The sequence below is a fragment of the Branchiostoma belcheri genome, unplaced genomic scaffold (assembly GCF_001625305.1).
Source record: "Branchiostoma belcheri isolate BF01 breed outbred unplaced genomic scaffold, Haploidv18h27 scaffold148, whole genome shotgun sequence".
Classification (NCBI taxonomy): Eukaryota; Metazoa; Chordata; class Leptocardii; order Amphioxiformes; family Branchiostomatidae; genus Branchiostoma; species Branchiostoma belcheri.
In genome coordinates this window covers 459459-474653 of record NW_017802913.1, presented here as the reverse complement: position 1 = coordinate 474653, position 15195 = coordinate 459459, and the positions used below count along the sequence as shown (strand labels likewise).

General features: G+C 39.0%; 1 pseudogene; it reads right to left on the bottom strand.

The window, feature by feature from the left end:
- Positions 1-11951, bottom strand: part of LOC109465105 — a 44453-nt pseudogene extending 32502 nt beyond the window's left edge.
- Between the last annotated feature and the right edge of the window lie 3244 nt (positions 11952-15195).

Sequence of the window (15195 nt, the reverse complement as noted above, 5' to 3'; positions counted from 1 at the left end):
AAATGTAATACAAATTAAGGCACATAACACTTGCATCCATTAGACTACAACTAGCATAAAACTACAAAGCAATAAACAATAACAACTACAAAGCAACACGACATTACCAGATCGCTTTTGGCACGTCAGAGGTCGCATACAATGATAATATACTCAGCTTTTTGCTTGTGCCAGTACCTTACCACCAGTGCTTTAAGGGTTTGTCTGTATCTATCTTGTGACTCATCATGTCGTTTATGATGTTCTTGAATGGTGTTGGTGTGGTAGACCTGGCGTGTGGTGTGAGGTTGTTGTGAGATTTTATACATCTGTAAACGAATGTTCTTTTCATTGCGGTTGTCTTCGGTTTAGGCAGTCTTAAGCCACCTCCTGTCGCTAGTCGGGTGCTATGTCCATGAGAGTTGTCTATTCGTTGTAACCTGTCGTACATCACTTCTGGTTTTTCAGGTACCAACATTTTATTGAACATCATTAGCGTGTTTTTGTATAGTCTTCCTTTCACTGATAGCCAGTTCAACCTTTCATGCATACTGTTCGTGTTACAGTTGTACTTTTCATCTAACACCAGTCTAGCTGCTCTGTCTTGGAGAATTTGTAATTTGTCGAGTTTTGATTGTGATCCTGCAGACAGTAAACACGAGCAGTAGTCCATGTGACCAAGCACCAGTGACTGCACCACTATCTTTAAAGTTGCACTAGTGAGGAAGTCTTTTGATCTCTTGAGAGATGCCAACGCACCTGACATTTTGGACTTAACTTTATCAAGTTGTAGATCCCAGGATAACTGTTGGTCCATCAAAACGCCAAGCAGTTTTGCCTGTTCTACTTGTTCTATTGTTTGATTGCCCATGGTAAGATGTAGATTTGTGTTTTGTTTCAGTTTGTAACGGCTACCTAATACAGTGGTTTTAGTTTTGCCCACGTTTCGAACTAGTCTATTTGCTTCTAAACAATTCCATACATGCGTCAAATCAGACTGTAGTTTGCGCTGTATTGCTGCTACACTTGGACCTGACGCAGAAGGAGTTGTGTCGTCGGCATACATCACTGTCTGAATGTGTTACTACTGTAGGGAGATCATTGGTATAAATACAGAAGAGTAAAGGGCCTAAGCAGCTTCCTTGAGGAACGCCGCTCTTGCACTCTTTGTGTGACGATAAACTTCCATTTACAAACACAGTCTGGGTTCTGTTAGTCAAGTAGCTTCTGAGCCAACCGAGAGCAGGTTCAACAAATCCATAACATGTTAATTTAGCCAGTAAGATATCATGATTAACAACATCAAATGCGGCGCTGAAATCCAGAAGAACGGCACCCACTAGATTGCCTTTGTCAATTTCCTCCAGCCATCTATCTGACATCTGAACTAGGGCACTTGATGTAGAGTGATACTGTTTATATGCGTGCTGGCTGTGGGATAGAATGTCATTGGAGATAAGGTAAGTTTGAATTTGGTGATTACATATCTTCTCCATCAGTTTACTTATTGCGGGTAAGAGGCTGATAGGACGGCTATTGGGTCCGCCCAGTGGCAGAGTTTTGTTTTTTTATGAGAGGGATGATCTTAGCCTGTTTCCACTGAGTAGGAAATATTCCCTGTCTGAAAGAAGAATTGAAAATGTGGCACAGAGGTCCTGATATGTAGTCTGCAGAGATTCTTAGTAACGTGTTGTCGATAGTATCAATTCCTGTGAATTTACTAAATGGAAGAGAGTGAAGTAACTTTTGGACTTGGCTCACTGTTACTTCTTGAAAAGAAAAACCACAGTTCTTGGATGCCATGATTTTGTCCTCAATCGGTGCTGTTATACCGTCTAGGTCTATGTCACCTCCCTGTGTGAGACCATCCACTTCATTAATGAAATATTCATTGAAGTATTTAAGCTATTTCATTTGGTTTTGTGTATATTCTTCCATCTGTTTCTATGACAGTTGGGGTTTTGCTCACCTGTTTGGCTGCAGCGGTGGCGTAAGCTCGGCCGTTGCGACTCATAGCCCATGTAGCTAAGGCCGATCCGCTCATCGATATTCCACGCCGAAACTTGTCTGATGATAAGGAGAACATACATTTCCTGAACAGCAATACTTGCTTGTAAGTTTTTATAAGATCTAGGTAACATAACTTTAAGACATAGTGAACATTACGGAAAACAGGACATGGTTCTGAATGATGTCATTGAAGCATGCATAAATAGTTACAGCCTGCAGTGACAAAGTGATAAAGCCGTTGAATCTTTTCGAACTGGATAAATTGAAATTTTAATAGGTAAACGTTTCAGGTACCATCCGGTACCCTTCATCAGTACAATGTAGAGGAAATGTGCGGAACAAGAAAAATGTTCTAAATAAACAAAAACTTTCAATGTTCTAAAGTAGGTTCTTAATAAACAAAAGGTAACTGACAGGGTTCTAAAAACAATCTAAAGGTATTCTGAATAAACAAAAGGTAACTACCAAAATATATTCAAAAAAGGAAAGAAAAAAACTAATTAAAACCTAAAATACGACAAAAATACAATAAAAAAGTGTCTGAATAAGATTGAGTTGCAAAGCGATGACATGCTGTTATTCAGAGATTACTCCGTATTAGAAGAACAGAGCTGTATCTACGTGTTTTTGGACATTTCCATGGTTAGAAGTGACATAAGTATAAACAAATTACTTCTGGCCTTTGGAGATAACATGAGTAGATGAACAGACGCTGCCCCGGTTCCCGAGCCGAAGATGACGATGTTATGCGGGTTTCCTCCGAAGAAGCTGATGTAGCTGTTCACCCACTCCAGCGCTTTGATCTGGTCCGACAGGCCGTAGTTTCCCTGAGCATTGCCGTCTTCTGTGCTAAGGAAACCTGGTACACAGAGTAGACATGCATTTGTAAATAATTTCATCAGGTTGGTAAACGACTGAATAGCAAAGTTCTTTTTATCACAACCATTTATTTTTCACAAGCCGACGTTTCGATGACCTTCTGTCATCTTCATCAGGGCAGTTCTGACTGGTGTACTGTGCACTGACACTAGATGTTACTTGGGACATAGTGCACTAAAGGTGTTACATAGTTCATAGTGCACTTTAGCTATGTAACACCTTTAGTGCACTATGTCCCAAGTAACATCTAGTGTCAGTGCACAGTAAACCAGTCAGAATTGCCCTGATGAAGATGACAGACGGTTATCGAAACGTCGGCTTGTGAAAAATAAATGGTTGTGATAAAAAGAACTTTGCTTTTCAGAGTAGACATGTTCAGAACGCGCCTTTCCCCTCTACGAAAGATGATTCTGAATACAATTTGCAACATATCGGTTATAAGTGATAGAAGGTAAAGAACGCAATAATCTTTTTCCTCAAAGAATGTAGTCAATGCACTGAGGCTAACCATTCAATTTTGACACTAATTCTAAAACACACACACACGCGCGCGCACAAACAAGCAAACGCACAAACACACACTCAGAAAGAGTAAATTATTAGGCTTTTATAATATTTCACAACTTTTATGACATAAATTTTGTCATCTAGTCCACATTCGGGTTCACAGCTTTAATTTCCGTTTAATTTAGATGCTATCCGCTATATCATTAAATTTCATTGACTTCACGCCATCTTCCCTCTCAGCCTATGCAGCAGATCATCTTTGGTGAATCTACATTTGTGAGCCTGAGTCGCTGGCTGATGATTGTTACCTTCGTCCTGGAGGTTAAGTTTTGGCTAGCGTTTTTTAAAATCTTTCTTTATTTGAATGAACAAAAAAGCATGGCAAATTTTATAACTGACACATGTAGTACCGCAAAACAAATAATAATAAGCCGGGAACAGAAAAGTTAACCGTTTAGCAACCCCAATGCCGATATTCTTAAATCTTTTGACAAAAACATATCATTTTTTGCTTTAGAATAGATCGCAAATTACCTATACATGTATATCTATTACAATTACCTACTACATGTACCTATCTTTAACCAGAAAATGCAGTATTAAAATTTCCCCAATTTGCCTTATGTTTATGTACTTTATCTTATCTGTATGCAATATTTAATTCTAGTTTGTAAATATACGAGACAAAGGATTTGAATGCAGACAGATTTAAAGAATATTTCTTATGTCTAAAAACAAATATCTTCTCAAGAAGAATAATAACATTTGCTAGCTAGCGTTTGTTTGTATGTGAAAATAAGAATTGAATTGCAAACCTTTCTGTAAACAACATATGATATTTGGTATGCTTATTTGGATCGTGAATATAAAAGAATTATTTGGGAATGTAGGGAGTCATGGAACTGTTGTTGCATGCATTTCTGTTCGCGTTGGTGCGAGTACCCTTCTGTGACTCCTCCCTTCTGTCCGCTTTTATGTAAGGCAACAACAAGTAAATTTTATGGATGACATCCTCAGCAGATTCCAAATCTAATCTGAGTGGGCGAAAAAAAACAAGGCGGACAAAAAAAAACAAGATTCATACATTTTCAAATTTTGACATCATAAGGTTAAGCAAGAAATGATACCTATATTGTGCTAAGTTTACTGCTAACTATTACAACATTCATTTCTCTGTGAAACTACTTTGAAAATTAAAAGTCATCGTATAAATGGTTTTGAAACTTCCGATTCAGTGGGAACATCACATATACACACCCACCATCACATATAAAAAAATGAAATTCCTCACTGTATCAATGTAAAAGACAAAACATTAATTTAGAGCCTTGTCTTGTCTAGTCTCTTCATATTTGTCTGCCATCCACATTTCGGAATGGCAATGGAAATATTTGCCAATTTTCGGCATGTTGACCACTGTCAGAGGGCAACAAATTTGTTCAAATTCAAGCGAAAAGCAGGCGCGCGCTGATGCCATCCATAAAAATTACTTGTTGTGGCCTAAACAGGGTCACTTAAGAATGCCTTAGTGGATTGTTTTGATTTTTTGGTAGGTGAGTAGGTGTAAGCAAAATGAAGGGCAAGTTCAATTACGGCCCCGCAGTGGCTTGTTGTGGCACTTGGGTGGAAATTTCGGGTTTATATCTTCGGTCAAAAAATTTGCCTTACTATGTAGGAAGCGACAGAAGTTTGGGCCTCCTACCGGTCCTGTCTTGAAGTGCAGGGGCGCTTTTATCGAAGGTGTGGTTGGATTAGCATGATTTAGCTTGTATGCAGGCTAGGTGAATATGCACATTATAAGACATTGGTGATGTCAATCAAGATGCACTTAGTGCAATTGATGTACAAATGTGTATTTCATTAGCATGTGTATTTCGTAGTAGAACTTTCATGCTAATTGTGTGGTAACTTGATTGGACTTTAATACTCATTACTTGTTTTACAATAATAGATGCAAATTATGCAAATACTAACCTAGTTAGCATAATAAATGTAAAGTTACTCCAATTGCTCAATGGTGAATGTAGGAAGTGTAAAATTTGTGTTGCAGGTTGGAATGTTTTAGACGTGGATTATACTGAACATATATACGTCATCTAACACCACATAACTTATAAAACTTGCATAGCATTCACCCATTTGTGATGCAGAGTTTTATGGAGTTAGACAGTATTTCTCGATGCTACTGAAGTCGGGATTGGGTGAAGGTAATTAGTGACTGAGGGCAGAAACTAATTAGAATCCAGTAATACAGACTGACACCTGCCGCCGAGTTGACCAGGGAAGGCTACATTGTTTGACAGCCATTTCACAATAATGATGCAGGTCATTTGGTTAGTGAGGAACATGTAGAGGACTGTAGATAATGATGTTTTCTGCATGATGGAATATAAAATCGTATACGTGATTATACGAACTTGATATCATAATTCATGTAGTTCAGCTAGTGAAAAGTATTTCGTTTCGAAATAGCGTCCACAATTTTGTGAACTGTCCATGTGGCTACAGGAAGGAGTGAGTGAGTCATGTACAAATATATTTGTAGTAAGCAGTTACAGGTTTTGGTTATTGTTAAGCTTTTAGCTGCAGTGCACAGAATCTCAATAGAATAGAATAGAATAGAATAGGATAGGATAGGATAGGAATCATAGTACAGAATAGAATAGAATAGAATAGAATAGAATAGAATAGAATAGAATAGAACAGAATAGAATGGCGTTCTGGAATTCTGACCATTGATTGACTTGTGGCTAGTGAATTCATAAATAGACTTCCTGTCGTCCTGTGTCATAAGACCCATAATAATGATAAGTAGAATGATTCATAATCATCAATGATTTTCTATATAGAATGGCCGGGAGTTAAATCAATGCACATGAAGTCCAATAGTTGTTATGTGTATGAAGTGATTGTAGATTCATTTATGCTCCAAAGAGTTTGTGAAATCAACAGGACCGGGTAAGACGTCTCCACTATCGGGTAATAAAGAATAGCGAGAACTTGTCACTCGAGAAAAGATAATTGCTGTGAAGAACGTTTGATTGATCCTGTCAGCAGACGGAACTGATTGTTTTCTAAACGGCTTCTCCTTCTTCTTACATGTGTGAAAATGATCAAACACGGGAGCCGGAGGAGACCCATTACCCGGTAGATTGCTTCAGTGGAGGGGAAAATTGAATCTCGCAACCCTGTTCTTAATCGCTGCAATTAAGGAACAACAGCAGGTGCCTCTATCTGAAGACGCCGGCTTCCTATTGATCAATATGAACGGAGAAATATGCCAGTCTAGACTTGAAACCACCCGCCTGTGTCCATTCAGTATGGGCGGGGCGGCTGTGGCGGGTTGAATACGTCTGGACCTGTATTCTTGGTCCTCTGAACTATGTTTTTTTGTTTATTGTTTGTTTTCAACACACAAGATAAAATTAAATATCACAATTGAAGTTAAGTAAACATGCATGGGAGGGCCAGAAACCTGGAGGTTTATATATTGCCCTTCCCAACACTATGAGATTAAAAATTACCATTGATACTGAATGAAACAAAATTTAAACGAAGAAGACAAAATAACAGGAAATAAACAGAAACAATTCAAAGAAATGAAATGAAACAATACAAATCATCCATCTGAACAAAATAAAGAAGATCAAACTAATTAATCTAATTATTACGAACATAAGTACAAATGTAAATTATATGAGCAAGTCAAATCAGCAAAACAAGGAAAGCAAACAAACTTTATCTTTCTAAACATTTTAAAAATATTCCTCCCAACCACATATCGATATTCCTTATCTTTCACGGTACCTGTTTAACTTACGTGCAGCATTACAGAAAAAAGAATGACATATAAAAGGCAAACTCTATCTGTAGGCACTCAAGTCAGAATAACCACAAATGTACGTCACAAGTTATTCCTCTACGGCCATCAGACATCTAATATTGATGAGTCTGTAAATGGGATTTGTTCCTGGCGCTGTTTGAACGGGAAACTGAACATTCTCGAGTGCACCAGGCATTATGTTCTGCCGCACTGAAAGGTATCCATGCAGTTTTTAGCGCTTGGAAACCCGATTTTTCAACGCCAATATTCTAGTCATTTATCTATATACTAAATTGAAACAACACTATTCCAGTGTATATTAACCCTCGTGGAGCAAAAATACACACAATTCTGACGGAAAATGGTTACTGGAATGGCCCTGGGCTGATTTTTAAGGTACCACCCATAAAATAGAGGGCTCATCTTGGGGCTTGTTTCTGCAGTTTTAAAAGCTTTTAAGCAGTAGAAAATACTGATCGAAATGTGCTAATGCGAAGCAGTATGTGTCAAAATCATAAAGTTGCCTTATTCAGAATATTTCCAGTTTTGCTGCTCTGAAATCGCATTGGACGCCTTTAAAGACATCGAATGTAATTTTAGGGCGGCCAAACAAAAGTATTCAGGATTATGAAATTTGTTGATGGCTTCACCACTATATGTGCAAAATAACACGAAATTTGGCACGAAGGTGGAATGGGCAAATACCCTCAGGCGTTTTTGTTTTTCATTTTTTGGATACAGGCTTTTAAAATTTTGCTTTTTTTGGCTCCGGACAAAATCTGTACATTTGGGGTCCTGTAGACTGCCTGGTATTACACTCAAATCATCTGAAATTCGGTTTGGGTATGCTTTATATATCTACCAACAATTCGCTATAATTTTTGGCATACTCCCCTTAAACTTGTATAATTTGGCATTTTTTTTACTGTTTTTAGGTCACAATTCATAATGTAGTTAGGATCATCATTTTCAGGCTTAGAGCATTTCAAATGGCTCCAAAACAAACCACCTGAAGGGCCCCTTATTTTTTTATACACCGATAACTAGCTCAATCCAGCCTACGATACGAAACAAGCAACCGTTTTCCGTCAGCGTCATCCCATTTTTGCCCCACAGGTATCAGTATCTATTTATTTATTTATTTATTTATTTATTTCATCTTATAAACACCTGGATAGCATTTACAAAAGTAAAATTGTTGATTTCCAAAAGGGCAAGGGACACAAACAATATAACATAACATAAACGGGACATAAAGCAAATTGTATAAAATTAAATTATACAATCAAGTAACATACATGTAACTGAGTAAAGTTAACAGAGATCAGTATAACTGAAAATCAGTATAACTGAAAAGTTAACAAATGATACAACATATATAAACGGCTGAACAGAAATATACCACCCAAAATGTCAAGATCATAATCGTGATCCATAATCGTGTCCAGTGATCCATAATCGTGTATATTATGGGGCAGGGTTGATTCAACTTACTACATTGAAATGGTCAGCAAATTGACTTTGCAAATCAAGCTTTACTGCCCTGAAGTCACTTTGAGTGCACAAACCCATTCCACTTTGACTGAACATTAAACTTAGTTTTACCTCAATGGTTGAGTTGAAGGTTTGGAGTCCGAGTAGGGTGATATCTGTCGTTCTTTGTGCCCGTGATGACCGGCGGACTGTTTTATGGTACTTTAGTTTAGACAGATCCCAAAACACCTGTCGTTCCAATTACTCAACTGTATAGCCCCGTCTAAACCTGGAAACCATGTCAGTTCTTGGAAAGCCTCAGGAAGAAGCAGTTTTCTGCTATCTTGGTGATAATTTTGGCATTCACATCTGTCTCTGTGTCATTCTTGGGTGTCGGGGTCATGCTAAAGTCAAATTTCCAAGTCAAAGCCTGGCCGGGCTGTTTGCGTGAGCGAAAAATAAACAATTCAATTAAGAATATAAGAATATACAAAATATACAAATAATTAATTTTCCTCAACTTGCTTATTTGTGTTATTTGTCTTTTATATATTACATTTCGTTCCCGCAAACTGTTCGGCCGGGCCCCGGATGGGAATTGTGATCTTAGCAAACGAGATGGCGCAGACACAGACATGCCTTGTTCAAGTACGTGTACGTTCTACCAGTCTGGCAGTTTCTTTGGCCCATGTGTTGCTAACTTTTCGACAATTCATACCGATATATCACAGCCTTTATATTGTATACTTTTAAACTTGTGGCTGTGCTATACCCTGCCATGCCCCGGGCATTTTGGACCAATGTTTGCCGGGGACACAAAGAGGATCTGATCAAAAGTGTGTGAAAAAGCTACCCGACATATAACACAGTAAAGAGCAATGTCATGCGTGGACAGAAAAAATTAGAACATTAGGATTTTTTGCTCTTTCCCGATGGCTTTTGCTATTTCTAGTTTTATGTCCAACAGACGACAAAGAGTGTGTTATCAGTGCATACTGGCAAAAGCTCTTGTGTCGAGTTGTACAGGAATAGCTATAGCTGTCATGTGGAGATGCACAGGGAACAGCTCTCATGTGGAGATGCACAGGGAACAACTCTCATGTGGAGATGCACAGGGAACAGCTCTCATGTGGAGATGCACAGGGAACAGCTCTCATGTGGAGTTGCACAGGAGACAGCTCTCATGTTGAGTTGCACAGGGAACAGCTCTCATGTGGAGTTGCACAGGGAACAGCTCTCATGTGGAGTTGCACAGGGAACAGCTCTCATGTAGAGTTGCACAGGGAACAGCTCTCATGTGGAGTTGCACAGGGAACAGCTCTCATGTGGAGTTGCACAGGGAACAGCTCTCATGTGGAGTTGTACAGGGAACAGCTCTCATGTGGAGTTGCACAGGGAACAGCTCTCATGTGGAGTTGCACAGGGAACAGCTCTCATGTGGAGTTGCACAGGGAACAGCTCTCATGTGGAGTTGCACAGAGAACAGCTCTCATATTGAGTTGCACAGGGAACAGCTCTCATGTTGAGTTGCACAGGGCACACATGTTCGAGTGTGTCCAATCTTGGGTAATTTGGGGACAGTCTAGTTTTGCATAGGTTATAGATTGAATTAAACTATTCTTCTGCTAGCAAAAGTGTTTTCCGAGTTTTTGATGATGCATTTTTTCCTTCTCCCTCTCCTGCCATTTCGGTCTTAGTTGGTTTGGAAGTATAGATGTATGTATTTTTTTAATGTGATTTAGTAACTCAACAACCTATTAATGGATCTGACCCCCTAGCGTTTCTTTGAGAACTGCAGGGGCCAATTTTGTTTGATCGTTTGGAAGGTTATAACTCAACAAGGGGTTGAGGGATTTTAATTTCTTTAAAATGCGGGTAGCTTAAGTGAGGATCGGCATAATCAAATGTTAATTATCCAAATCAGGAGGCAACGAGGAAAGTCTATATAAAAGCTGCATTCTATGATAGGACTTTTCAATAACAAGTAACACATGGAACTACAAAAGAGGGACATCGATAATGCTACAACAGCCTAACGATAGATGTTGTTAAGATAAGACGTACAACATTTGGATTCCCACAGACACTTTTCCAAATTAGCATATTATACCTTATGTCACAAGCAATTCCATCAATCCAGTGTACATTGGACATTCATACAACTGGTAGTTAAAGCAATATTTCATACAATTGGCATCTATGTCTAATATTGTGAAGATCCTTCCTTGGATGTCCATCGTCAAACGATGATGACGTCAATGACGTCGTAGGTGGGATCGCAGGATTGAATCACTTTTACTACTAAACATGTTTAATGTCATAAAAATTGTTTCAATGAACTCGTTGCCTTCATGAATTTTGGCTACCCCCTAAATACCTCAAGTCTCTGATTTTATAAACCTGACAAGTCGCGACAGTATGGGATCCATATACAAAGCGACAGTATGGGATCCATATACAAAGCGACAGTATGGGATCCATATACAAAGCGACAGTATGGGATCCATATACAAAGAAAGACAAAGACAAATTGGAAAGGGTACAGAATCAAGCTGCAAGATTCCGTATGAACAACTGTGAAAGAGGTGCTAGTGTCACGGAAATTAAAAGAAACCTACAGTGGGCCTCACTGGAAGACAGAAGAAAGATGTCCAGACTATGCATGATGTACAAAATTGCTAATAAACTGGTGGATGACCCAACTACTAAGTACCTAATACCAGCCCAGAAGAGAACAAGAAATAGCCATGCCTTCAAGTACCAGAGTTATCAACCAAGGATTGAGGTGTACAAGAATTCATTCTTTCCTAGAACTATTGCAGAGTGGAACTCACTGTCACCAAGTACAGTAGGGGCATTGTCAATAGATAGCTTTAAACAAAGTCTAGAGTTCAAGGGTTAGATGTAACAAGTCGATCGATGTAATATAGCCAGCTGCCGCCGCGCCGCGTGCCTGCGAAGCTGGTGTGTTACGCCGAAAGGCGGTTATACCGGCTATACAGATACAGATACAGAAGTCGCTATCGTAGGTTGAAAATGTAAACATCGTAAAGAAACAGTCACCATGTGTACCAAGTAATTATGTGAAATGTCATCACAATGTGAAACAAGTTTTAGTACATGAAAGAAAATGTAACTTTACCAAATATCCCCAGCCTGTAGTTGAAGGTAACAACAATGACCTTCCCGTAGCTGGCCAGGATGGTGCCGTTGTACATGGCCCCGGTTCCCGTGGACCACCAGCCGCCGTGAATAAACACCATCACCGTCCGGTTTCTCATCTCCGTACCGTCTGAAAGTTAGAAAATATATTTAAGCACAACAGTTTATTTATCTTTATTTTGGTAAATTACAAAATAAAAATTAAACAGTTTATTTATTTCTATTTTGGTAAATTACAAAATAAAAATCAAACTGTTCTCCAACTCAAACTTTCTCTCAACCAGGACGGGGGGCGGTACAGACTTCTGACGAACTTTGACCCAGTGCTGACATCACACGTGGGAAAATCACGTGTTTACAGCACTTGGGGCAGAAAGCTGGTGAAGTCCTAGAGATTCGGTCGAAAAGAGTCAATTTCTTTGTGTTGGAGAACAGTTTAATTTTTATTATACAAAACATGTACTTCATTTCCTCTCAAAACACTCATCATGGAATATAAAGGAACTAATTTGAAAGCACCAGCGTTCTCCCAGTTAAGCTATGGTGTGATTATTCCTGACTATGTTTCATATCCGACTCCGGCATACACGTCTTACAAATGACTTGGTGGAAGAATATTTCTAGACCGGGTCTACACAGCCTTGGAGTTGTCTGATGTCCAACGCTATGTGTAATTTCCTTTGGGAGCTGTGGCTAAGATGAGGCTCGGTGTCGCCTGTGTTTGGAATGTGACCACCTGTCGACAGTAGGGGGGGTCGTGCTTTTGTTTAAAATACACAACAACAAAAGGGGTAGACTGATACTTCGTTTCCGACAATTCTAGGAAGGTTTACTGTGCCAAGTTGACGAGTGGATACAAATAAATCAACCTACGTCGTTGAATAAATCAATATGTTAAATTTGACGTGTCAATTATATGACTGATCCTAAGGTCTAAACATTCTTTGACATATTTACTAGTATACAGTAAGGGTTATCTCCTAAAATGTAATGGAATTGATATATTCTTCGACCCGCTTTACCCTCTGACCCTTCCTCCCTACCCCCTGTAAGGTGATTCGCGACATTCCTACCCAACCCTGCCATGGCTACTCCGAGAACATATGGATTCTACGACGTTAGTTATGTTTCCTTTTTCATCATCTCATATCGACATCGCAATATCTTAGTCACTACTGACTTATTTATTTGACAGAGTTTGCCTCATATTCGTCATAGCACTGTACATATACTATTTTTTTCCCGCTGGACAGAGGCTTGGTTTAACAGACCAGCCCGACTTTGGCTGCAAAGTCAGAATGCAACAACCTGGACTCTGTCAGTACTAGAACTGTTCGCTTCTACAATAGCAGCATTCCCCTCATTGTCAGATTGCTAAACTCCTCGCTCCACTAGAATGTAATATGTGCAATATTGACATTGATATTAACTTTTAATCGATATAAAATTTTGCGCAATTTTTAATTTCAAACAAGATCTAATACTATGTTATTTTACATCATCAATACTGTTATTTTAATGTGTATTTGTGTAAATTCTGAACGTCTACTACTTGTATATTGTTGTGATGTCCCTACATCAATTCAGCCACACATGTGGCTGCAAACTGTGGACAAGTTCAGTCGACAAGTTGACAATAAACCACTTTATTTATTTGGCTAAACCAATTGGCAACCAGTGTAAAACAGGTCGCCAGTCGCAGCATGACTTGTTAGTAGTACGGAGAAACCTTGCATTATGTTTGTGTATACGAATGTACACGTTATGAGAACAACAGTGTGTAGAAAGTTATCATGTTGCAGAGTTGAGAAGCTAATAAAAGCCCGACCGTACTAATGTGACGGTGAGCTCACTACCCTAAAGCCCTAATTGTGTGTGTTTGTCTGTGAAATTTGTTTATTTGTTTATTAGAATTAACCACAAGTACAAACATACAAGTGGAAGGAGGACAAAGCAGGCGTACTGACACCTTTACAAGTTGTCCTCCCAAACACAACAAAATACAGTGCAATACAAATTAAAAGTCGAACAATTGTTGACATGAAATACAAATTCCTACAATGACATACAATAGCCATAAAAATGCAATAAAATACACTGCTATAAAATATCATTCATTATATGCAATTAATGAGGCCTTAAAGCTGTACAGGAGGCACACCCACAAGACGTGGTCCAAGAGGAAGGGAAGTCAGCCGTGGTATATAGGTGGAAATAGGCGGGAACATGCATGGTTCTATTCCGAGCTTCAGGAGAGGAGAACCAAGATAGCCGTTGGGACATAATCGACAAAACCCCTGGTCACGGTGAGTTCTATTATATCTTTATTCAATTTATGACTATATATTCTTATCTTTGTGATTTTTCTGTGAAGTTCGAAATTATTTTTTATATTACATCATTCATGACGACTAGGCCAGATTGCATAGCTTGTTAATGTTAGACATCTGTTATGTAACAGTATGTTTATCTGAAGTGTAACCGACACTGTTAACTGCTTCTTGTTGTGAGGGCTAAGCCCTATATAATAGCCTCCGGGTAGTTAGGCAGTCCTGGCTGTTTATATCTGTTTATACAGTCTAATAAATCAAATCAAGTATTTCAGAAAGGTATTTTCTTGACCGTACCTTTTCTTCGACACAGAATGGGTAGAACATATATGTGGTGCATCTTCATTACTAGTTAGGTCTCACAACTGCCTGGGTTTGTGAGCTGCACTGTTGTGTCTGGTCTCTATCAGTGAATCAATCAATCAATCAAATGGTTTATTTAGTTATCTTCATCATCATCATCGGTCGGCTGCAGCGCAGTAGAGGCCTCAAAATGGGAACATGATCGTAGTGTCTGATTAATACCTTTGAAAATCCTTTTTTCTCTTGAAAGTTTTGGTCCATTGTGGAGATTTTTAGGCTGGAAGGCACAGGTAGGGTCTAATCTTTCCTACTTTGGTCACGTTTTGTTTATTTCACCAGTTTAGTGGGCGTAATAAGAGACGTGAGTGGTTAGGTCTTGTCTGGCCAGGCGGATGCATACCATGGAAAAGTAGATCAAAGTTGAGGTTTTGTTACTATCATCAGCAGTGGCGGGAATTTGAACAGGTAGACCCCCTGTTTTCTTTCTATATTTGGGAAGCAGAACCTTGTGGCTACCTGGTGCAGAAAAAAAATGAGATTGAAGTATGGGCTAGTACTTTCATGAGGACTTCTAATAGTGTATTTAAGCATGTGTCCCCAAATCTAATAGTACTGTCTGCCCTGTAAGGTCCCCCCACTGCCCCTCTATCAGTAGCGACAGTTTAGCTGAGACATGAGATCACGCGTACGTTCTTCCTTCTGAGTGTAAGCCATGTTCCGCATGGTGTC